This window comes from Panthera onca, chromosome B4 (assembly GCF_046562875.1).
Source record: "Panthera onca isolate mPanOnc1 chromosome B4, mPanOnc1 haplotype 2, whole genome shotgun sequence".
NCBI classification, from domain to species: domain Eukaryota; kingdom Metazoa; phylum Chordata; class Mammalia; order Carnivora; family Felidae; genus Panthera; species Panthera onca.
The window spans coordinates 54586705-54609365 of NC_138345.1; the positions used below are offsets into that span (position 1 = coordinate 54586705).

Below are 22661 nucleotides of genomic sequence, written 5' to 3' on the forward strand. Positions count from 1 at the left end.
TCAAAGCCATTGTTTTCTTGTTGATTTTCTGCTTAAATGATCTGTCCACTGTTGTAATTGGGGTATAAAAGTCCCAGACTACTAACGTATTATTATCAATGATTTTCTTCATGTTTGTTACTAATTAAGTTCTATATTTGTGTGCTCCAAGTTGGGACAAAAATATGTACAATTGTTAGATCTTCCTGATACATGGACTCCTTAATTATGAGATAATGCCCTTCTTCATCTCTTATTACAGTCTTTGGTTTAAAATCTAGTTTGTCGGGGTAAGTATGGCTACTCCAGCTTTCTTTTGACCTCCATTAGCATGACAGGTGGTTCTCCACCCCCTCAATTTCAATTTGCAGGTGCCTTTAGGTCTAAAATGAGTCTCTTGTAGGCAAGTCTCTTGATTTGTTTATCCATTCTGATACCCTATGTCTGTTGCTGGACCATTTAGTCCCTTTACATTAAGAGTGATTATTGAAAGATATGAATTTAGTGCCATTGTGTTACCTATAGAGTTGCTGTTACTGGTGACGTTCTCTGGTACTTTGTAGTCTTGTTGCTTTGATCTTTTTTTTTCCTCCCCTTGAAAGTTTCCTTTAAAATTTAAAGGGAGTCCCCTTTAAAATTTCCTGCAAGCACTCTCAACAATAGCCAAATTATGGAAAGAGCCTAAATGTCCATCAACTGATGAATGGATAAAGGAACTGTGGTTTATATACACAATGGAATACTACGTGGCAATGAGAAAAAATGAAATATGGCCTTTTGTAGCAACGTGGATGGAACTGGAGAGTGTGATGCTAAGTGAAATAAGCCATACAGAGAAAGACAGATACCATATGGTTTCACTCTTATGTGGATCCTGAGAAACGTAACAGAAACCCATGGGGAGGGGAAGGAAAAAAAAAAGAGGTTAGAGTGGGAGAGAGCCAAAGCATAAGAGACTGTTAAAAACTGAGAACAAACTGAGGGTTGATGGGGGGTGGGAGGGAGGGGAGGGTGGGTGATGGGTATTGAGGAGGGCACCTTTTGGGATGAGCACTGGGTGTTGTGTGGAAACCAATTTGACTATAAATTTCATATATAAAAAAATAAATAAAAATATTAACTAAATAGTATCATACAATAAAAAAATAAAATAAAATAAAATTTCCTGCAAGGCTGGTTTAGTGGTCACAAACTCCTTTAGTTTTTGTTTGTCTGGGAAGGTCTTTTTTTCTCCTTCTATTCTGAATGACAACCTTGTTAGATAAAGGATTCTTGGCTGCACATTTTTCCCATTCATCACATTGAATATTTCCTGCCACTCCCTTCTAGCTTCCCAAGTTTCCATGTACAGGTCTACTACTAACCTTAAAAGTCTACCCCTGTAGGTTAAGGATAATTTATCCCTAGCCGCTTTCAGAATTATCTTTATATTTGTATTTTTGCAAGTTTCACTATGATATGTTATGGAGTTGCCTTGCTTTTGTTCATTTGAGGGGAGTTCTCTGTGCCTCTTGGATTTGAAAGCCTGTTTCTTTCCCCAAATTAGGGAAGTTCTCAGTTATAATTTGTTTAAATAAATATTCTACCCCTTTTGCTCACTCTTCTTCTTGGTTCCCATAATATGAATATTTTTTCGCTTCAAGAAATCAGTTCCCTAAGTCTCGCTTGTGATCTAATAATTTCCTTTCCCTCTTTTTTTCCAGCTTCATTATTTTTCATAATTTTATCTTCTATATCACCTACTCTCTCCTCTGATTCTTCAATCCTCATTGTCACTGTATCGTTTGTTTTGCATCTCAGTTACAGCAACTTTTAAAAGTTTACATAGTTTTTTGATAGTGTGTGTGTGTGTGTGTGTGTAGAGAAAGAGACAGAGAGAGAGAGAAAATCCCAAGCAGGCTCCACACTGTCAGTGGAGATCCTGATGTGTGGTTCGAATTACAATCAGGAGATCTTGACCTGAGCCAAAATGAAGAGTCAGACACTTAACCAACTATCTACCCAGCTCCTCTATGTGTAACAATTTTTATTTCATCCTGACTAGTTCTTAGGCATTTGATCTCTGCATCAGGGGATTTTCTGTTGTCTTCTATGCTTTTTTGTCAAGCACAGCTAGTAGTCTTATGACTGTTGTTCCAAATTCTTGTTCAGATATATTCCTTCTATCTGTTTGATCAAGTCCCTGGCTGAGATTTCTTCTTAACCTTTCTTTTGGGGAGAATTCCTCTGTCTTGTCATTTTGGCTAAGTTTCTGTCTTTTATGTGATTTAAAAACTTGTTGTGGGAGGCCCACATCGGGCTCTGTGCTGACAGCTCAGAGCCTGGAGCCTGCTTCAGATTCTGTCTCCCTCTCTCTCTCTGCCCCTCCCCCGCTCATGCTCTGTCTTTCTCTCTATCAAAAATAAATAAAAATTTAGAGCAGGGACAAGATGGCAGCATAGGAGGATGCTGGGCTCACCGCGTCCTGCTGATTGCTAAGATTCCACCCACATCTGCCTAAATACCCCAGAAAACTGCCATAAGACTAGCAGAACAGACTCTCCAGAGCCAAATGTAGACAAGAGGCCCATGGAAGAGGGTAGGAAGGGCGGAGAAGCGGTGCCTGCTACACGGACTGGCGGGAGGCAGCCAGGGCGGTGGAGGGGCAGCCCACCTGGCAAGGCAGAGCCCCTGAATCTGTCTTGCAAAAGCAGAGGGGCCGGACTGCATGAGTTCTGACAGCCAGTGGGACTTAACATCTGGAATGTTATAAGTCAACAGCTCTGCTCAGAGAGTGAGAGGGCTAGAGGACAACAGGAGGGAGAGTTGTTGAGCCCTGGAGGACAGAGCTCAGCTCAGTGGGGAACAAAGGTGCTGGCCAGCGCCATCTCCCTCACCCATCCCCTAGCTGAAACCACAAAGGAAACCAGTTTCTGTCACCGAACTTGCTTGCACCGCGCAAACACCCAACGCTGTGCTTCTGTGGATCCGTCCCTCAGACGGGTCTGCCTGCCTCCCTCCCAGTGTTGCAGGGCCCCTCCCACAGGGTACCACTGATGGCAAAGCAAGCTAAGCCTGCCCCTCCCACCCCTGTGAACCTTGTGGCTCCAACACTGCTAATACGCCAGAACCCATAGAAGCAGCACCACAAGCCTGGCAGTGTGCAAGTAGCCCAGACAGGACCCACACCACTCCACAGTGAGTCCTGCCCCTGGGAGAGGGGAAGATAAGGTACACACCAGTCTGACTGTGGCCCCAGTCGTGGGTTGGGGACAGACATCAAGTCTGACTGTGGCCCCTCCCACCAACACAAGTTACTCCAGACAACACAGGGGAAGTGCCCTGCAGTTCCACGCCACCCCAGGGACTGTCCAAAATGACAAAACGGAAGAATTCCCCTCAAAAGGAACTCTAGGAAGTAGCGACAGCTAATGAATTGATCAAAAATGATTTAAACAATATAACGGAACATGAATTTAAAATAATGGTCATAAAAGTAACCGTTGGGCTTGAAAAAAGCATACAGGACAGCAGAGAATCTATTGCTTCAGAGATCAAGAGACTAAGAAACAGTCAGGAGGAGCTAAAAAATGCTATAAATGAGGTGTAAAATAAAATAGAGGTGACCACAGCTCAGATTGAAGAGGCAGAGGAGAGAATAGGTGAATTAGAAGATAAAATTATGGAAAAAGAGGAAGCTGAGAAAAAGAGAAATAAAAAAAATCCAGGAGTATGAGGGGAGGATTAGAGAACTAAGTGATGCAATCAAAGCGAACAATATCTGTATAATAGGGATTACAGAGGAGGAAGAGAGAGAGAAAGAGGCTGAAGGTGTACTTGAACAAATCATAGCTGAGAACTTCCCTGATCTGGGGAAGAAAAAAGGCATTGAAATCCAAGAGGCACAGAGAACTCCCTACAGACATAACTTGAATCAATCTTCCGCATGACATATCATAGTGAAACTGGCAAAACACAAGGATAAGGAGAAAATTCTGAAAGCAGCTAGGGAAAAATGCGCTCTAACATATAAAGGGAGACCAATCTATCGGACAGATCTATCTAGTGATGGATCTATCTACTGAAACTTGGCAGGCCAGAAAGGAATAGCAGGAAATCTTCAATGTGATGAACAGAAAAAATATGCAGCCAAGAACCCTTTATCCTGCAAGTCTGTCATTTAGAATAGAAGGAGAGATAAAGGTCTTTGCAAACAAACAAAAACTGAAGGAATTCGTTACCACTAAACCACCCTACAAGAGATCCTAAGGGTGATTCTGTGAGTGAAATCTTGCAAGGACCACAAAGTACCAGAGACATCACTACAAGCATGAAACCTACAAACATCACAATGACTCTAAACCCATATCTTTCTATAATAACACTGAATGTAAATGGACTAAATGCTCCAACCAAAAGACATAGGGTATCAGGATGGATAAAAAAACAAGACCCATCTATTTGCTGTCTACAAGAGACTCATTTTAGACCTGAGGACACCTTCAGATTGAAAGTGAGGGGATAGAGAACTATCTATCATGCTACTACAAGTCAAAAGAAAGGTGGAGTAGCCATACTTATATCAGACAAACTAGACTTTAAATTAAAGACTGTAACAAGAGATGAAGAAGGGCATTATATAGTAATTGAAGGGTCTATCCATCAGGAAGGGCTAACAATTATAAATGTCTATGCGCCGAATACAGGAACCCCCAAGTATATAAAACAATTAATCACAAACATAAGCGACCTTATTGACAAGAATGTGGTAATTGCAGGGGATTTTAATACCCCACTTACAACAATGGAGAGATCATCTATACACATGGTCAATAAAGAAACAAGGGCCCTGAATGATACATTGGATCAGATGGACTTGACAGATATATTTAGAACTCTGCATCCCAAAGCAACAGAATATACTTTCTTCTCCAGTACACATGGAACATTCTCCAAGATAGACCACATACTGGGTCACATAACAGCCCTTTATAAGTATACAAGAATTCAGATCATACCATGCATACTTTCAGACCACAATGCTATGAAGCTTCAAATCAACGACAGGAAAAAGTCTGGAAAACCTCCAAAAGCATGGAGGTTAAAGAACACCCTACTAAAGAATGAGTGGGTCAACCAGGCAATTAGAGAAGAAATTTAAAAATATGTGGAAACAAATTAAAATGAAAATACAACAATCCAAATGCTTTGGGATGCAGCAAAGTCGGTCCTGAGAGGAAAATACATTGCAATCCAGGCCTATCTCAAGAAACAAGAAATATCCCAAATACAAAATCTAACAGCACACCTAAAGGAAATAGAAGGAGAACAACAAAGACACCCCAAAGCCAGCAGAAGAGAAATAATAAAGATCAGTGCAGAAATAAACAATATAGAATCTAAAAAAACTGTAGAGCAGATCAATGAAACCAAGAGTTGTTTTTTTGAAAAAATAAACAAAATTGATAAACCTCCAGCCAGGCTTCTCAAAAAGAAAAGGGAGATGACCCAAATAGATAAAATCATGAATGAAAATGGAATTATTACAACCAATCCTTCAGAAATACAAGCAATTATCAGGGAATACTATGAAAAACTGTATGCCAACAAACTGGACAACCTGGGAGAAATGGACAAATTCCTAAACACCCACACACTTCCAAAACTCAAACAGGAAGACATAGAATGCTTGAACAGACCCATAACCAGTGAAGAAATTGAATCAGTTATCAAAAATCTCCCAACAAATAAGAGTCCAGGAACAGATGGCTTCCCAGGGGAATTCTACCAGACATTTAAAGCAGAGATAATACCTATGTTTCTCAAGCTATTCCAAAAAATAGAAAGGGAAGGGAAACTTCCAGACTTATTCCATGAAGCCAGCATTACTTTGATTCCTAACCCAGAGACCCAGTAAAAAAAAGAGAACTAAAGGCCAATATCCCTGATGAATATGGATACAAAAATTCTCAATAAGATACTAGCAAATCAAATTCAACAGCTTATAAAAAGAATTATTCACCATGATCAAGTGGGATTCATTCCTGGGCTGCAGGGTTGGTTCAACATTCACAAATTAATCAGTGTGATACATCACATTAATGAAAGAAAAGATAAGAACCATATGGTCCTGTCAATTGATGAAGAAAAAGCATTTGACAAAATTCAGCATCCTTTCTTAATAAAAACCCTCGAGAAAGTCAGGATAGAAGGAACACACTTAAACATCATAAAAGTCATTTATGAAAAGCCCACAGCTAATATCATCCTCAATGGGGAAAAACTGAGAACTTTCTTCCTGAGTTAGGAACACGACAGGGATGTCCACTTTCACCACTGTTGTTTAACATAGCGTTGGAAGTTCTAGCATCAGCAATCAGACAACAAAAGGAAATCAAAGGCATCAAAATTGGCAACGATGAAATTAAACTTTCACTTTTTGCAGATGACATGATATTATACATGGAAAATCCGATAGACTCCACCAACAGTCTGCTACAACTGAAACATGAATTCAGCAAAGTCGCAGGATATAAAATCAATGTACAGAAATTAGTTGCATTCTTATACACTAATAATGAAGCAACAGAAAGACAAATAAAGAAACTGACCCCATTCGCAATTGCACCAAGAAGCATAAAATACCTAGGAATAAACCTAACCAAAAATGTAAAAGATATGTATGCTTAAAATTATAGAAAGCATATGAAGGAAATTGAAGATTTAAAGAAATGGAAAAACATTCCATGCTCATGGGTTGGAAGAATAAATATTGTTAAAATGTCAATACTACCCAAAGCTATCTACACCGTCAATGCAATCCAAATCAAAATTGCGCCAGCATTCTTCTCGAATCTAGAACAAGCAATCCTAAAATTCATATGGAACCACAAAAGGCCCCGAATAGCCAAAGTAATTTTGAAGAAGACCGAAACAGGAAGCATCAAAATCCCAGACTTTAGCCTCTACTACAAAGCTGTAATCATCAAGACAGCATGGTATTGGCACAAAAACAGACACATAGACCACTGGAATAGAATAGAAACCCCAGAACTAGACCCACAAAAGTATAGCCAACTAATCTTTGGCAAATCCAGAAAGAATATGCAATGGAAAAAAGACAGTCTCTTTAACAAATGGTGCTGGGAGAACTGGACAACAACATGCAGAAGGATGAAATTAGACCACTTTCTTACACCATTCACAAAAACAAACTCAGAATGGATAAAGGACCTGAATGTGAGACAGGAAACCATCAAACCCTAGAGGAGAAAGCAGGAAAACACCTCTCTGACCTCAGCCACAGCAATTTCTTACTTGACACATCCCCAAAGGCAAAGGAATTAAAAGCAAAAATGAACTATTGGGACCTCATGAAGATAAAAAGCTTCTGCACAGCAAAGGAAACAGTCAACAAAACTAAAAGGCAACCAACAGAATGGGAAAAGATATTTACAAATGACATATTGGATAAAGGGCTAGTATCCAAAATCTATAAAGAACTCACCAAACTCCACACCTGAGAAACAAATAATCCAGTGAAGAAATGGGCAGAAAACATGAATAGACACTTCTCAAAAGAAGACATACGGATGGCCAACAGGCACATGAAAAGATATTCAACGTTGCCCCTCATCAGGGAAATACAAATCAAAACCACACTGATATATTACCTCACGCCAGTTAGAGTGGCTAAAATGAACAAATCAGGAGACTATAGATGCTGGCAAGGATGTGGAAAAACGGGAACCCTTTTGCATTGTTGGTGGGAATGCAAACTGGTGCAGCCGCTCTAGAAAACAGTGTGGAGGTTAAAAATAGACCTACTCTATGACCCAGCAATAGCACTGGTAGGAATTTACCCAAGGGATACAGGAGTGCTGATGCATAGGGGCATTTGTACCCTGGTGTTTATAGCAGCACTCTCAACAATAGCCAAATTATGGAAAGAGTCTAAATGTCCATCAACTGATGAATGGAAAAAGAAATTGTGGTTTATATACACCATGGAATACTATGTGGCAATGAGAAAGAATGAAATATGGCCTTTTGTAGCGACCTGGATGGAACTGGAGAGTGTTATGCTAAGTGAAATAAGTCATGCAGAGAAAGACAGATACCATATGGTTTCACTCTTCTGTGGATCCTGAGAAACTTAACAGAAGTCCACCAGGGAGGGTAAGAAAAAAAAAACCAAAACAGAGATTAGAGTGGGAGACAGCCAAAGCATAAGAGACTCTTAAAAACTGAGAACAAACTGAGGGTTGATGGGGGGTGGGAGGGAGGGGAGGGTGGGTGATGGGTATTGAGGAGGGCACCTTTTGGGATGAGCACTGGGTGTTGTATGGAAACAATTTGACAATAAATTTCATATTAAAAATAATAAATAAATAAATAAATAAATAAATAAATTTAAAAATTAAATAAATAAGTAATAAAAAAATAAAAGCTTGTTGTGTTTCCTACCACTGAGAGTTACTACTATATTAAAATGGGGCCATACACTGCCCAGAGCCTGGCACTCCAGTATTTTTGGTGTGCACTCTGCTGTTGCATTTTGGCTGCTCTTTCCCACTGGTCAGTCCTCTGCAGGGTTCCTCCTTGCACTCATTGTTGGAGTGTTGGACCTTTAACTAGGTGTGCTTTGGTTTCTTTGTTGAAGTAACCCTGGATAAAAGGGGTGAGGGAGAAGCCTGTTACACAAAAAAATCGGGAAAAAGAAAGGCAACTGAATGAAACCAACAAGAAACTATAAGCCTGACTCCAAAGAAAAGAAGAAGGAAAAAAGAAAAAAGGACTTCAGGTGTCATTTTGAAGCACTTCATTTTCAGTGCACTTGGTGCATGAGAGGTGCTGGCTGTGCTGGTCTGGAGGAGAGGTCTGCTGCATTGGCTCAGAGACAGTCCTACCGCAATTAATAAGCAGCTGCCAGCACGGGACCAGGGTTCAGTGTATGCAGGTCCCGACTCTACTGGGCGCCGCTGTCTAATCTCTGAAATCCCACCATGTTGGTGTTAGGGGGAAAATGGCACTACCCCAGTCTCTCATCCTGGTCTGGGACTCTTGCATTCCAGTGTGAGACTGGCACTGTGCAGATCCACTCCCCTCCTCCAGAGTAAAGCCTCTCCATGTTGGAATTTCTCTGTCCCTGAAAAACTGTCCCACACCTGAGCAGTGTTAGGAATCTATGGAGTAGCACTGCTAAAAACCACAAAGGTTATATTCCATCTGAGTGTGCCTCTGTCCCCCACTAGTTAAAGGCCTTTTGCTGGCACCTGCAGAGTATTTTGTCCTTGGGGAGGCAATATATCCTCTTCCACAAGTACTCCAGGAAGGGGACTGTTTCTGTCACAGTGCATCCCAGAGATCCCTACACCAAGCCAGCATTGTGGGGCCAGCTCCCACCTCACCATGAGCACAAGCAAGAGCTCTACAGTTCAACTATAGAAAGTTGTGCAATTCCAAAATTTCAGACTTTGAGCCCCAAATGCAAGCAAAAAAATAACTGGGACACTCAGTACTTCTCACTCCCCAGCCCATGGTCCAGAGAGGTTTTCCCCTTGTGTGAATTTGATGCAGCAGTTTCTCAAACCGGGTCTCTTTTTCTCTCTTTTGTCTCTCGATGGAAAGGGTTCCCTCCCCTCTACAGCCTGCCATCTTTCTCCCAATTCACTTTCGCATACCTCGCACCTGCCAAGCTTTCTCCCTCTAACTGTGGGGATCTTTCTGCCACTCTGCAGATAGGTTTCCTGGGTTTTCCAAATGATCTGACAGCTGTGTTTGAGGGATGAGGAAAGCCCAGGTTCCAACTACTTCTCTGCCATCTTAACTCCTCCTCTCATTCCTTCCTGATTCAGAAATGTTACTCCATGGCACGATGCACAATACACAATACAAACCTGGCTCATAAATTGCCTTCAAATGTCAACACACATCCCTCACAAAAGTCTCAATATTTCATGCCTCCTAGAGGTCCAAGTAGCCTAGAATACTGTCCCATTTCTTTTCCAGTTCATCTGTCCTTCTTCTACTTCCCAAATTGCTCCATAGGCACCCTCTCCAGGAAGTGACCCTTGACCAACACCTCTTTCTCAGTTTCTACTCATACCTTCCCTTCCAAAGTAATGATGTCTCAATCCCTGTCCAGTTAGTAATTCCTCCTATTTCAGTTCATTTTTCTTCCCATTTGGGGTGTAAATTCTCTATACCCAAAAGAATTGAATATGCTTCAACAAGATTTTTGCACCAGTCTCTCAAGAAAGCATCTAAAGGAAGGGATAAGTATATGGGTAATCCTGCCTCTAGCAGGATTCCCGGGAGGCACGTACTTTCTGTTGGAAAGGTGACAGATTCCACAAGTAAGAAAGTAGCTTCCCATCCTTCTTTTCTAGTAAGGCCTCATACATAAATACAATAGGAAAACACTGGCTCCCATATGCCAACCATAAAACTCTGACTCTTCAAGAAAGATGCCTGCTGTGCCCAAGCTGGAGCCAGTCTCATCTTCAGGGATTCCCTGGAGTCAGGTAGACTTCTCTTAATTTTGGTACCTTGGACCCTCTCCAATTCCCATGAGTATGGATGCAGCAAGACCAGGAGAATCATGTCAGGCAATCAGCTGCCCCAGGGCTGTTGCTCTTTGAGTGAACATTGTTCTTACCATTGTTCTTACCCTCCTCTAGAGGGAAGAGAGAATCTGCTCCTTGTCCTGACCAAGACTCCACTCTGATGGAACAGACAGGACAGTCACTAGAACTCCAGGCAGAGCCACACAAAGGCAAAACTACAAGTACTGGGGTACAGTTCTAGATGTTGGGTACAGATCTAGATACACTTCTAGATGTAGTTCTGGGTGGAGACAAATGCTGTTTGTCAAGGAAGGCTCCAGGAAGATAGTTTTAAAGGAGAAACACAGTGCTAGCCTAAAAGGAAGGAGAATTTCTGTACCAAAGAAATGTGTAAAGCTCTATTCAATTTACCATGAATTATTAAATGCTCATTGTGTGTCTGGATACAGGAGGATGCTCTGGGAGAGCAAACAAGATACACTCCTTGCTTATGATCTACAATCAGGAAAAATGTACAAAAATAAAGGCACTCAGATAACTGTGGTATTTTATTTTTTATTTCAGCTTTATTGAGGTAAAATTGACATATAAGATTTAAGATATTTAAAGTATACAGTGTGGTTATCTGGCATACATATACATTGTGAAATGATTCACAATGATTTCCCCATGGTGATAGGATTAACAATGGTATTTTAATCTAAGTGTTTCATGAAATGAAGGCAAGTGTTCAAAAGGCAACTTTGTGTCCTTCACTTCCATCTTTCCATGTGGAGCCTTGGTTTTCTATATGTGGTCCCAGGACCAGCAGCATCAGCATCAACTGGGATCTTGTTAGAAGTACATGTTGTGGGCTCCACCCAGACCTACTGAATTCTAAATGCTGGGGCCAGGGACCAGCAATCTGTTTTGTCACAAGTCCTCAAGGTATGGTGACACCTGCTGAAGATTGAGAACCACTGACAGAGTACTATTCCTGGCCCCACTCCAGGAATAGTACTGTCCCCCTCACTGTCACTTTGATTAGTGAGTTAAAGAAACAGCACTAATCATGCCGAGCTCAGCCCCTTCCATTTTTTTTATTGGTTGTTCTTTTTTATCCAGTGCCAAACTGACCAAAACACATGCACTGCAACCTGCTCATACATAAAAAAATCTAATTAAACCAGAATCTTTCCTGCGGTGTCTTGTGGAGGTTGCTTCACATTACTTCCGATGAGAAGTAAGTCTGTCTAATTTAGTTATGCAGAATTAGCAAGCTAATTGGGCTATAGATCAAAAGCTAAGTGTTTAACCACCTGTCTCTATGTCTTGATTATCAGTTGTTCCAAACATAGGAGTGAGAAATGGGGTGTTATTTATCGCACCTTTAGAGCTCCAACATGGGTTGTAGTGAAAAGTGGACGGATGCAGGTTCAGGTTGCCTGCAGTAGAGAGACCTAGCTGAGAGAATAACAAGACACAAGAACCAGAGGAAATCCTAGAATTCTGTAAGTGAACCTAACTTTAGAAATAATCAGTTCTGATGTCTCGTGTTACAAAAAAATAAAAATAAATAAGCAAAACATTGAAGGAACCAAAAGGTTTGCTCAAGGTCACATTGCTAGTTAATGGTGGGAACAAGAGCAGAATCCAGGATACTTGGCTCCCAGCTGTGCACTTTCTGAGCAGGTGGACCAAAGCAGACAAGAGTGGAGAAACTTTCAAGTCCAAGAACGCAGATATTGCCAAGTAGAAGAACCAACCCTATGGATTTTCATTATGGGTAGTGAGTTCAAATCCAAGTGTTTTGTGCTCAGAGGAGAGCTCTGGCTCCAATCCACCTGTGCATGTTCTGTTGGCCTCTCTCACAGCCAAGGCTCAGGCTACACACACTACAGTGTGTTCAGTGTGTTCTAAACACTGCTTCATTTTCCTGTGCTTCTCCAAGTGTTGTTCTCTCAGCCTACAGTCTCTCACCGCTGCCCACATGTGCAAAAATCCTAACCTGTCTTGGAGAGAGCCAACTCAAATGCCATTCCTCTACAAAGTCTTCTCTGATTTCACCAATCAACCCTCACCACTGTGCCAACCCCATGGGATCCTCCACCACTCTGAATTCCCAGGACACTTTGTTTGTATATTACTTATTATGACAACACTTTCTACTTTGTGTTACAGCTATGCTTTACCCCTTGTATTAGAATATAAGCCCCTTAAGGGCAGGGGCCATATTTCATCTTTTGTTTTTTTGTTTTTGTTTTTTTTTTGGTTTGATTCTAGTTTCTTTTTTTGTTGTTTTTGTTGAAGTATAATTACCATACAGTGTCATTATATTATTCTAGGTGTAGTACATAATGATTTATTGATTCCACACATTTCTCAGTGCTCATCCAGATAAGTATACTCTTAATTCCCTTTATCTATTCACCCATCCCTGTACCCACTTCACTTTGACAACCAACAGTTTTTTCTCTATATTTGAGTGTATGGGGTTGTTTTTACTGTTTGTCTCACTTTTTCCTTTTTTGTTGTTGTTGTTTTATTTCTTAAATTGGTATAAGAGTGGAACCATTTGGTGTTTGTCTTACTCTGAACAGACTTATTTCACATAATATTATTTCCTCTAGGTCCATCCATGTAGTTACAAATGCCAAGATTCCATTCTTTTTTATAGCTGAGTAATATTCCATGACAGATAGATAGATAGACAAATAGATAATTTGATAGATATTACATCTTCTTTATCTATTCACCTATCAAGGGACATTTGGGTTGCTTCCATGTCCTGGCTATTGTAAACTATGCCACAGTAAACATAGGGGTGCATATATCTTTTTGAAATCATGTAACTAAAAGGCTTTTGCCCTGAAGAGGAAATCAGCATCAAGAGAGAAAGGCAACCCACTGAATAAGGGAAGGTATTTGTAAATGATATATCCAATAATGGGTTAATACACAAAATACAGAAACAACTTATACAACTCAATCCACTTGAAAAATGGGCAGAGGAACTAAATAGACATTTTTCCAAAGATGATATACAGATGGCCAACAGACACTTGGAAAGGTGTTCACCATCACTAATCACAGCGAAATGTAAATTAACACTACAATTGGATATCACTTTATACCTGTCAGGATGGCTAAAATCAAAAAGACAAAGATAAGCAAGTATTGTGGAGAAAAAGGAACCCTCAGGTACTCTTGTTGGGAATGTCAGTTGGTGCAGCCACTACGGAAAGCAGTATAGAGGTTCCTCAAAAAATTAAAAATAAAAGTACCTATGATCCAGTAATACTGCTACTGGTTATTTTTTTAAATAATCTCTACACACAACAAGGGGCTCAAAGTTACCACCCTGAGAGAAAAAAATGCATGCCCTAGTGATTGAGCCAGCCAGGCACCCCACGGGTACTGGATATTTAAGCAAGGAAATAAAAAATGTTTTTTCTAGTTTCTTATAATAATAACATTTTAAAGCCAGTAAGCAACTACAGATACAATTCAAGTAGACAAGTAAAAAAAAAAAAAAAAAAAAAAAAAAGGAAAATTAACAAAGATGCACCCATCACTCCACAATATACACAGAGCTCTATTGGTGTTCACCCACCAACATCCCATGGGAGGCCCACCTTTCCCTGTGATCAAGAGTATTCCATTATTATGCAGGGGGACCTGACTGGGTCGATGATGTCAAACTGCATATGTACTGACACAGCTGAGTTCAAGGTCTACACTTTTTGCCCTGACTTAAGTGGGGATAGCGACCCAGCTGTGCTGGATCCCATAGGCGAAGTAGATAACAAACCCAATTAGCATCCAGACACCAAATACTATCCAGGTGCCAGCTGTCATCTGCATCATAAGGTAAACATTCACAAAGACGCTCAGTAGTGGGAGGAGAGGCAGGCAGGGACCTTAAAGTAAAGGGGACTGGAGCTCTGAGGCTGTCTCCAGATGACCCCAGTGATCCCAATGATGAGCACCAGGAGCAGCACAACCACCAAAATCCACACTGGGTCTCCAGAAAGCAGAACTGGCCCCTGGGTCAGCACCAGGCAAAGAAGAATGAGCAACAGACAAGCAGTGAGGAACAAACATGGACAACCCAGCCAGAGAGTGGAGTGGGGGTGGAACTACCTGGAAAAAGTAGTCGCTGTAGAGTCAGCCTCTCTGCTGCAGGTCCATTCTCCTCCTGCACCTGTGCTTCATTTTCCTCATTCTGCATCTCAGGCTGATACCTGAGGATGAGAACACAAATCACAAACAGGGAATGAAAAATCAGGGACACAACTGATCTTAGGTCCAAGAGATCAGTGACTCCAAAGATGAATACAATGACTGGAATAGTTCCAACAAACACAATGATCATGATAAGAGAGTACTGGAAGAAAGAGATATGGGTAAGGACAGGGAACAGGAAGCCATCCTTTGCCATCATGTATAGCACCTGACGCATTTGCCACACAAAGCTCCAAAGGCTGGCGGAAAGAATGCACAGCAATGCAAAAGCTACCTGGTAGACAGGGACCCAGCCAATATGGAGAAATACCTCAGGCAAGGTGCTCCCAGGTTGGAGCTGGTAGTAAGGCACCATAAGCGTGAATGCTGAAGAGACACCAAAATACACCAAAAAGCAGATGAACAGTGAAATCACAATGCCAATGGGGATGGAACGCTGGGGACTCTGGGCTTTTTCAACTCTGGTAACAATATGGTTGAAACCAAGAAATGCATAGAAACAGGTAGCTGATCCACCAAGAATCCCCTTGAAGCCAAAAGGCACAAATCCTCCAGAGCCCAGAGGGCCCAAGCTCGAGGTGTCATTGAGTCCAGCCTTTACGTAGTCCTCTTCTGTGAGCTTCCAGTTGTGCAGGTCCCCCTTAATGAAGCCAGAGGTTATGACAAAGCTGAGAGCCAAAAGTTTCACCAATGTGACCAGTTTGGCAGCTGTGGAACTCAATAATGATGCGGAATACCAAAGACTCCTGAATTCCATGAACAACAACACAAAACCCAGAGCAGAGAATTCTAGATATTTTGTAAGGACAGGGGGAACATGTGCTGAGATGCTCTCTTGCACAGTCTGAGACAGCCGGTTCCCACACAGGTTGTCAAAAGTTAACATCCATGTGATGAACACAATGGCTTTCTCAGCAACAAGGGAGAGGATGAGGTTCCAGCCAGTGATGAAGGCCCAGAGTTCACCTATAGTGACAAAGCTTTAGAGATATGCAGAGCCAGAATGGGGAATGCGGGTACTAATCTCTGCATAGCACAGCCCAGCCAACAGAGAAGATAGGCCAGCCACCAAAACGCAGATCACAAAAGATGGTCCTGCTTGATTTCTGACCACCTCACCAGCCAGGACATACACACCTATACCCACTGTGTGGCCCACACCCCGGGTCACTAAATCCAGAGTGCTCAATCTTCTCCGTGGGTCATTCTCAGCCACTGGTTCCTTCAGCGAAGGTCTGCGTACCAGTTTTTGACCAAATCTACGAAGTGCCTGACGCAGCATCTAGCTGGAACTGAAGAGGATTCCAGGATCAGAGAGCTGCAGCAAGTCCAGGGAGCAGAGTCTGGGATCAGGTTTGGTGAGGCTGAATTTAGCCAAGTTGAGTTGGGGTTGATGAGGTTTGTTACTCAGGCTTCAAAGCTGCTCCTTTGTATTTCACCTGGTATGTAATAGCCCTTCCTAAACCCTAAATAAACAATAAATATTTACTGAACAATGGTATACAACCAACTTACGAAAGTTCACAACCACAGCTCAGAAGTTCCCATGTCACCTGTTGCAGCCCGAGTATCACAGAAACTGAAACAAAAGATCATAAAAAATGAATGCCATTTACCCCCCAGAAAAGTGCCAAATATCTATCAATATTCTCCTTTTTACACACCACATGACAAAATCCCATTTGGTTTCATCTAACTCATGTAGCCTCATGGGCTAATTAAGCTGTAGGACACAAAAGGTATGAAGCTATTGTGCAACAATTTATAGATGAGATGTTTGTGTGGTGCTTCAGCATAAGTTATGACACATTAATTCATGGACTAGAGGACCTCGTTGTAGGTACAGAACCATTTCTCAAATATCATCTGAGTTTAAAATACAAATATTGGTCCCACTATCTTAAAACTCTTTACGCCCAAATCAGTACCCAAGATCAGATGGCCCCCTTTCTCCTCATCCTGCATCATCCATTTAGCTGTACTGATGGCAAGGAAAGTACAGTCCAACCCTTCCCTTTACCCATCTAGGCCAACAGGGAGCACTGTGAGAAGAGAGGAAGAGGGAGAAAGAAGCAAGGCCTTCATAATTCCCAGAAAGAACTAGAGGACTCTCTCGTGAGGAAACACAGGAGAAATAGGTGCATACACCAACCAAGTGTCCATTACTAAGGAAGAAGAGCCAGAAAGGGCATTTTGTGAATTCTGACATTCAGTAAACCTCACCCAAAGCAACAAGGCAAAACTTACTACAGTTTATATGTCCACATTTATGAGAGTGTGATGGGTAGGAAGGAAAGCAGTAGGTCACCTAGCTCAGTTGCTCACAGCCAAAACAATTCGTTCTGTCTCCTCCCTCTCTGGGTTCCAGGAGAGAAGGTGAGCTCACTTCTGGAGAGAGTCTTCTCACTGGCCACACTGTGCTCTATAAACATCCTGGGCCATCTGTGATGTCAGTGGCCAGCCACCTGGAGACCCTGCCCTGCTCTGTGAGCTTATATTAAAACACAAACTTGTAACTCCCTCTTAATTTTCTACCATAGTTATTTTTCACTAGCTCAAACCATGGTCTCAATATGCCAAATACGTTTTGTTACTCAAGGAGCCCTACATGTGGTTCCTCCTTCCCCTTCCTCCACTGCTGCTATTCAAATGGCACCCTCCATCAAATGGAGCAAGACTTTGGTGAACAATTCACAGCAATGTCTCAGAAATGAATACAGAAAAACAGAAAACAAAGTCATGCAGCCCCCATTCTCCTCACTACTTGGGGTTTGGTTGTGAGAGAATTTTAGGAAATGTTGTCAAAGGGTTTTAAGGCAGAAAGACCAAGTCAAAATTGAACTGTCTTCTCTACAGATTATCAAAAGGAATCTTAATGTTATGGGTCAAAGCTTCTGTGTACAAATCCATCTAGACTCCTTATTTGCCACCCACCAGTTCCAAGGTTATGATTTACTAACAAGCACACAACATAGACAGAGTCAATACTTAACTCATGGAATCTTGCTACACTATTAATACCATTTACATGTTGCCCACCCACCCCCAGGCTTCAAATCCTTCAGTGGTTCCCCACTGCCCTTCCTTCATAGTCCTTCCTTCCTTCCTTCCTTCCTTCCTTCCTTCCTTCTTCCCTCCCTCCCTCCTTCTTTCCTTCCTCTTCCTTCCTTCCTTCTTTCCTTTCTTCCTTCCTTCCTTCCACCTCCTCCCTCCCTTCCTTCCTTCCTTCCTTCCTTCCTCCCTCCCTCCTTCTTTCCTTCCTTCCTTTCTTCCTTCCTTCATCATCTGAGCTGTGTTGATTCTTCCAGCCTGATCCCCTGTCCACTTCCTGCTGCAGCTGTAAGAATCAACACTCAACCTGGTCCCTTGCCTCCAATGTCCTCTTGTCCAGTTTGCGTAGCTAACCCCACTTCTCTTTAGTTCCCAGCTCAGAAGTTGCTTTCCCAGGAAGCCTCCCCTGACCTTATGCTGCCCTTCCTGTGTGTTTTTATAGCACCTAGCTTACCCCATGTGCCATCTATCCTAATGTACCAGAATTTCTGCTCAGCTGCCTGTGTCTTCTATCAAAGTGTGAGTTAGATTCTCAATAGATACTTATTGAACAAATACACAAACTGAGAATACAAATCTGAAAGAGAACATAATCCAGAATTCCTACCTAATTGCCTTTGAGAGATTCATACTTTGTAGCCAAACAGTATTTGTAATCCTGATTTAGGTAAAGATATAAATCATATTACCATCCTTGTAGAAGGCAAGCAAAATGAAAAGTGTGAAGGGAAGACAAACTGATGAAACCTTACTGTACATCATTCACGGCAGGTATAAGCCACACATGGTGACAAAGAATTGTCACATGTTTTGAAGATATCAGGCCCTATAATCTAGGTGGGATGTCCTAAGGCAGAGGTTCTTACTTTGGGGGACAGAGGGAGGCATAATGAAGACACTGGGGAACACTTTCAAACTTCATATCCTGTCCCTCTGGAGATTCTTGTCCACTAGCCCTGTGCTTCCCATTGCTACTGTAAATCACCCCAAATGACAAGAAATTGTCCTCAATTTCAAAGGGGAGAGATTACAAAAGCTTCCTTCACAGGAAAGCAGCACTGTTTAGCATTTAGGAGTAAAGGCTCTGCAGGCACATGATTCAGGTTCAAATCACAACTCAACCTTATACTGGGTACTCTGGACAAATTAGTTAACCTCTCGGTGCTTTAGTTTCAATAACAGTCAAATGAAAGTAAAAGTACCTCATAGGATAATTGTGAGGCATAACAGAAATTATGCCTATAAAGTAGTTAGCTCAGTGCCTAGCAAACAATATGCAATTAATATAATCTACCTAAAGTTTAATATTGAAATCCGATCCAAATTCCCAAATTTGAAAATCAGTTAGTCTTTATAAATTTCTAGCCCCAAAATCATCCACTAAAATTCGAGCCTGTTAGCTTGCCCTCATGAAACAATGAAAACAGCTTTATTCCATATACTTTGCCTTGAAATGCTACGTACCCCAATTAGACACCCCCCTACATGGTGCTAAACACTTGGAGGTTCTAAGCTCACTGGGTTAGTTCAGGCATCAAGAAAATGAAAGCCGTAAATAACAACAACATCATCATCATCATCATCATCATCATCATCAATATTTTTGCCTATGGATGCCTCATCTTATTCCGAGAAGGGGCAGTTCTGGATACTATAGTACTAAGAGCAATGAACATTATGTCAGAAATTTTGGATTTGAACCTTTCCTCATCCACTTCACTATATAAACCAGGGTTATTTGCTTGATCTCTCTAAGCCTCAGGTTTCCTCACCCACAAGGAACCTTACTTCACTTCCCTTATAGGATCCACATAAAAATTTGATGAGAAGATATAAAACATCACCCACTGCTGGTGGGAGTATAGCTGGGGTCACCATCCTGAAGCACAATCAGTGGAATTAAGAATGCACGCACCCTCCCACTCCGAAATCCCTCTCTGAGATATACACCCCAGGGAAACTCTGTCCTGAGTTTATAAGGAGACTCATATGAGCGAGTTCATCACAGGACTGTTTCTGATTTGGAGCTATGCCAGCCTCTGTTACTAGAGGAATGTGTAAGTAAAATGTGTCATATACATACAATGAAATATTACACAGCAGTCAGAAATTTTAAAAAGTAGATTAAAGATAACAACATGGGTACATTTCAGAAACAATGTTAAGTAACGGAAGTAGAAGCAGGATGAGGTATACAGCAGTTACATTTATATACATTTACAAAACAGCCAAAGAGCGTTGCCTATTTGTCAAGGATACGCACATACCTGTTAAAATTTTCTTGTCATTCTCTGATAAAACCTTCTACTGGTTTCTCCTTTTATGCAGAGTAGAAGCCAATGTTTGCATTTACAATGACCTACAAAGTCCTACAGCATTTGTCACTGACCCACCTGCTACTCAGCCTCTGTTTCTGTCTCTCCCCCACTCATATTTCTCTAGCCCCCTAACCATTCTGAACTCCTAACATACGAGGCAAGACCCTACCTCAGGGCCTTTGTACTTGCTGTCCCTATGACCATACCACTTCTAGCCCAGATAGCCCCATGGTTGCTCACTTCACTGCATTTGGTAAAAGAACATGTATAGCATAGCCTTCCTTAATCACCATATATAAAACTACAATCTGCTCCTAACCACCCATGCCATCCCTTATCCCCATGCCCTCATTTTCCTAATAGCACTTGTCACTATTCAAGGTACTATATCTTTTAAATAATTGTATTATTTCCTCACACCAAAAGATGTATATTTCATGAAAGCAGGAAATTTTTATTGTTTTGCTCTTGGCCTAGTTCCCACACTACAACTGTGTATTTGTAGAGTGAAGGAATGTATCTAAATACACATATAGAGCAGGGATTGGGAGAACATTTGTTATATACACTGAAGGAAGTGCCTCCAGTGAGGAGGGGAAATAATAGAGATCAAGATGAAAGGGGTAAAATAAAATGCATTGAAAAGGGGCCCAACAGGAAGCAATGATGCTCAGTCCATGGCTGAGGGAGGGGTTGACTCCACTCTGTGCACTTCAGTTTCAACAAGGAATTGCATGAGATAATGTTGTGGGAGTTTAGTTGAAGGGTAACTGTACCCTGTAATTGTCAGGACATGGAGAACACAGAGAAGGAATAGCTGCTAGAAAGAGGGTGGAGAACAAGGGAAGATGGGGCACCCCTCTTACCAGTTCCCTCCAAACCCATTTCCCTTTGCCCAATTCCTCTTTTGCCCTCATCTCCTTCAACTGTTCTGGAGTTTCCTTACTGGGCACTAAGGACACTTGTACCATGTTTCTCTCTCTGGGGAACCATCTCCAGCCACCAACCTCCCAACAAAGATACAACAGTGGTTCTTGTCATTTGCTGAATCACAGACCCCTCTGAGGTTAGTCACCTCAAAAAAATGTCCTACAGTCTTCTGAAGTCCATTCATAGATGCTGAGCAGGAATCCCAGAGGAGGACCATCTGAATGGCAGGGTCAGAGATGGGTAAGCCTTTTGATCATTTCTGTTTCCCTCAACTGTGTTGTGCAGGGTGGTCCTTGTGCTCTTTCCACATTTACTGAAGATTAGGGACAGTGGGCTGCAGACAAAGTATGAAGATACCAGAGAAACAACCCAAAGAACAAAATATCTGGGAATTAAATTATCACGTTTCATTACTCCAACACAAGCAGGCAGAAGAAAAATGAACAAGCAAGCTTACAGAAGACAAAACAAAGCCATGATTGGGAATCCTGAGAAAGCCTACCACAAATCCAGTTCATAACAATACACAAAAACATCATCCTCAAGTGCTATTTTCAGAAAGGCCCTTTCTCTGTGCAGTAACTTACAATTATTCCAATAGTTTATATTCAGTCCAGACTCTCTGACCCACCTCTCAGAACCCTTCCCTAAAGCTTCCTCTACCCTCAGGCCCATCACCTCCCTCCTAGCTCAGCTCCTCACATCTTGACTTACCCTTCCTGGGATGAACCTTTGGCCTGAGTAAGTGCCTGTCCTGCCAGGGATGCCCTCCTCACTCCGTTTTTTCCTGTTGCCATGTTCTAGGTCTTCTCAGTCCCATTCTACAATGTTTTCCCTTGTGTAAGGGAAGCATTTCCTAAGGCATCTTGACTGGTCCCATCTCCAAACTCCCTCCAATACCCATCTGCACTTAAGGTCCATCCTGATGCTCAGCTAAAACTAATTTTCCCTTTCTGTGTGCTGGTGTCCTGCATGTGTAACTTAAATTCCTTTATACTCTAAAAAGCTTCCAGAGGGCAGAGCCAGGATCCATCTACCTCCTTCTTCTGGAATCCACACTCCCACCTCCAACCTCACTACCCAGGACAAGAATCTGCTCATAATGATATGAAGCAACCGTAAGAGGCATTTAGGACAGAGAAAATAAATTTATATATATATAAATATATATATATATATATATATTTATATATATATATAAAATTTGTTTTGCTTGTTTTGTTTTCTGTTTATTTGTTTGGGTATTTGTGTTTGTTTTTGTTTTTGAAAGAGAGAAAGGGCCAAACAGAGGTGTAAACAGGAGAGTAGAACAAGCACCATCATCTACTTCAAGCACATTTCCAGGATATTTCCCTAATGAGGGCCCTGGGTCTGTGAATCTCATTTTAACTAGGAAACAGTCTCTCAAAAGGAGGTGCTTGGTGCATAGGAGGTGCTGAAAGAAATGCAGAGAGAGGCCAGGGAACATGAAGCCAGCTTGTATGAATTCCACAATGCCCCCAACTCCCCCTTCCCTCCCTCTCCTCCGTGTATTTCTCTCAGTCTCTGAACTCCTTCCGAACTCCAAAACCAAAGTTCCATCCCAAGTCTCCCACAACAACTCCTGTCAAGT

The 22661-nt window shown here is 41.7% G+C and overlaps 4 pseudogenes across 10 annotated transcripts in view; all 4 read right to left on the minus strand.

Moving 5' to 3' along the window:
• The window catches only part of LOC132694624 (cationic amino acid transporter 3 pseudogene), a 136754-nt pseudogene extending 122022 nt beyond the window's left edge, over positions 1-14732 (minus strand). Inside the window, exon 1 of the transcript XR_014137926.1 lies at positions 14649-14732. The product of XR_014137926.1 is annotated as a cationic amino acid transporter 3 pseudogene (transcript). The remainder of the gene's footprint in view (positions 1-14648) is intronic.
• Positions 1-22661, minus strand: part of LOC132677337 (cationic amino acid transporter 3 pseudogene) — a 184994-nt pseudogene that overhangs the window by 47759 nt on the left and 114574 nt on the right. For 2 of the 4 annotated variants that reach the window (XR_013556835.2, XR_013556836.2), the window contains exon 2: positions 16266-16329. The exons of the other annotated variants lie outside the window; for them this stretch is intronic. The product of XR_013556835.2 is annotated as a cationic amino acid transporter 3 pseudogene, transcript variant X4 (transcript). The remainder of the gene's footprint in view (positions 1-16265; positions 16330-22661) is intronic. 4 annotated transcript variants of the gene reach the window in all.
• The window catches only part of LOC132677836 (cationic amino acid transporter 3 pseudogene), a 125199-nt pseudogene continuing 114607 nt past the window's right edge, over positions 12070-22661 (minus strand). For all 5 annotated transcript variants that reach the window (XR_013556826.2, XR_014137924.1, XR_013556820.2 and 2 more), the window contains one exon: positions 12070-12581. The product of XR_013556826.2 is annotated as a cationic amino acid transporter 3 pseudogene, transcript variant X7 (transcript). The remainder of the gene's footprint in view (positions 12582-22661) is intronic.
• LOC132675628 (cationic amino acid transporter 3 pseudogene) lies at positions 12578-16032 on the minus strand (annotated as a pseudogene).